Consider the following 2869-nt stretch of genomic DNA (forward strand, 5'->3'; position numbering starts at 1 on the left):
GTGAATGCTGGACTGGCATCAGGCAGATCCTGCATTGCAAACATCTCAGCCACGAAGGCCGTAATATCCTGCATATTAAACATCTTAGCTAAACAGGCAGTATGGTTGCAAGGCTGGACTGTGCCCCCTGGATGCTGTAACGCACGCCTTGCCAGTCGTAATGCCCCTGGATTTGTTCTGCACCTTCCTTTTATTTAGGGGAGGTACTTTACACAAAGTTAGGAGGAGACTAAGACAAAGTACAGCTGTCAATCTTACTTTTCCAGACATACTTCGCAGGTTCGAATCTCACTACAGCAACTTGGTTTCTCAAACTTAATTAACATACCTTTTAGCACCTAGTCTCAAATGGAGGGAGGAAAGGGAGGATGGAGAGGATTCCCATTGTGTTGGCTGCCCAGCCCAGGTTCTTCAGGAAAAGAGAAGCCTGGGTGAATAGGCAGCACCTGGAAACACTTTAGGGAGGGCATTCCTATTGTCCTTGGAACAGACCAGGGAGCCACCCAATTTACCTTGAATGAATTCTCTGAGGGAAGAACTTTGCCTGTTTAGAATTTTACAGTCTTGACTTTTAGGAAAATATTACATTTATCTGTGTATATCAAGGGCTTCATGTCTGCAATTAATAAAAATAATTTGTTATTAACTGCCAGGTGGCTAGATCCGTTATACTCGGGCCAATAGGGCCACGAACCTCTGACCAGACCCTTCACGGTCTGCAACAGGTACCCTCCTATGTCATCAAAGGAAATGGTGTTTTACTATAATACAGCTTGGCCAATGTATTATCTAGATGATGGGAAAAATAACCTTTGAATGGATCCTTAAAATTCTTATATCATCTTACAGCTTGAATTGTTAAACCATTGTGTAGGATTGTGTTTTTGTTAGTAAAATTATTATGTTTTTGTCTTGTATTTATGTTTAATAAACTGAATACAACCTGGAATTCCATGAATATGTATGTACGCTATATCACGTATATGTACTAAAATGCATTTATACCGCTAATATGAATGCCAAGCAGAGGAAAAATGAATACAGATGAGTATTAGGTGAAAACAGTACTAAGCAGGCCTGTGTGTGAATATAAAAAGATATACGAATGGTTAGTTTTTTGTGAAATACAGCTTTTGATTTTAACATTGTCTTATTACAACTCTTGGTCCACTAGCAGCTACCATTAGAGAAAATTATAACTTGACCTAGTGAACCTGCCCAGCCATATTCAGCCATGAAGAAAGCAGTTTGGAAGTGATTTCTCTATATCACATCCTTCAAGGGGCCCATTTTGGTAGAGGGCTACCTGGAATAGAGGCAAGGCAATACCCCTTCTGTAGATGCCCATAGGATTGAATATGGAAGGGCAAGCTGCAGGATATTAGTTGGCACATGCTTCTTTCTCTATCTTGGACTTGTTAAATAGGAAAAATTCAAATCCTTCTTATTCAGATATTCAGTGCTTTTAAGTCGGTTCTGACTCATGGTGACCATGTGTAAGTTTTCCAAGGCGCGACTGTTGGGATGGAACCTATGACCTTGCAGTTCAGACAGACTTGGTGGTCCAGCTCATTGACCCACAGTGCCACACCAGGATGGCCCAACCAAAATAACAAATTTAATAACCACAATTTTTTTCTACCCATCATCCTGATTGGGCAGATATTCAAGCTCTGTTGGCAATGCTCAAACAAGCAATGAAAAAGGCTGGTCTGAGATAAGGCATGGGACAAAACAGCATGCATCAATGGAGAAAAAAACCTGAACAAGGACCCTTGCCCCAGTCAAGGCAATTCCTCTAGCTGACACAAATTAAAATCTAAATGGGCCTGCCACAACTGGAGCACTATAAAAGGTGCCTTCTCAGAGGTCTGAAAAAGGGAGTTCCTAAACAAAAGAACTTGAACATGGTAAGGGCAGGGGACTTCAGCAGAAGCCAATTGAGGACCCCTCCGAATTCTTTAAATGAATCTATGAAGCTTACTGTAAAGTACACAGACCTTTATCCTGAGAACTCAGCAAATATCTGAATGGCTAACATGACTTTTATCTCCCAAAGCACCCAGGATATTAGAAAGAAATGGCAGAAATTCGACAGGGCAATTGGTATGAATCCATCCCAGCTGGTGGACATCACCTTCGAGGTATTTACCAGCTGAGAGCATGAGAAGTCTCAGGCCATGACTGTCTTCCTAAAAGACCACTAAAGAGAGGGTAAGCCTGTGGGATCCCAGGAAGGACCCCGGAAAGGAAAGATGGCCTTAAGGACTGATGTACTTATGCAAAAACCTGGACACTGACAAAATAAATGCCCAAATCTCAGGGGAGGATCTGGCAGAAAAAGCCATCCAACTCAACAGATGGTTGAACAAGGTTCATTGTCTGCAGAAGACTAATGGTGTCGGGGCCCAGCATAATTTGGCATCAATTTCTGCTACCGTTATTTCCCCCACCCGGGACCTCAGCTGAAAATAACAGTGAGGGACAGTGATGGTGACTGAGATCTCAGGGAATCCTGAGGACCAGTTCTTCCTGAAACCCCTGGACTGTTTCATTGGGGAAAAGAAAAGAACTGTCTGGTCCCCTTACTGGGCCAGGACCTGCTCCCAGAGTTGCATGTTCAAACAGCTTTCTGAAACCAAAAGTCTGCAGATGAAGGTTCCTCATGAACATGCCTGGCAATTACTGATTCAAACTCCAGAAACCAATCACATTGGCCTGAGGAAATCAAGAATCATGTAAACTGCTTGTGTGGACTAGTGGAACCCTGGGAAGAGAGCCAACATGCATCCCTTGCTGAGGTCTGATTGAAGCCTGGAAGCTGACCATTCCACAGAAACCAATATCCTTTCAGGAAAGAGGCAGAGAG

This window comes from Chrysochloris asiatica, unplaced genomic scaffold (genome assembly GCF_000296735.1).
Source record: "Chrysochloris asiatica unplaced genomic scaffold, ChrAsi1.0 scaffold00735, whole genome shotgun sequence".
NCBI classification, from domain to species: Eukaryota; Metazoa; Chordata; class Mammalia; order Afrosoricida; family Chrysochloridae; genus Chrysochloris; species Chrysochloris asiatica.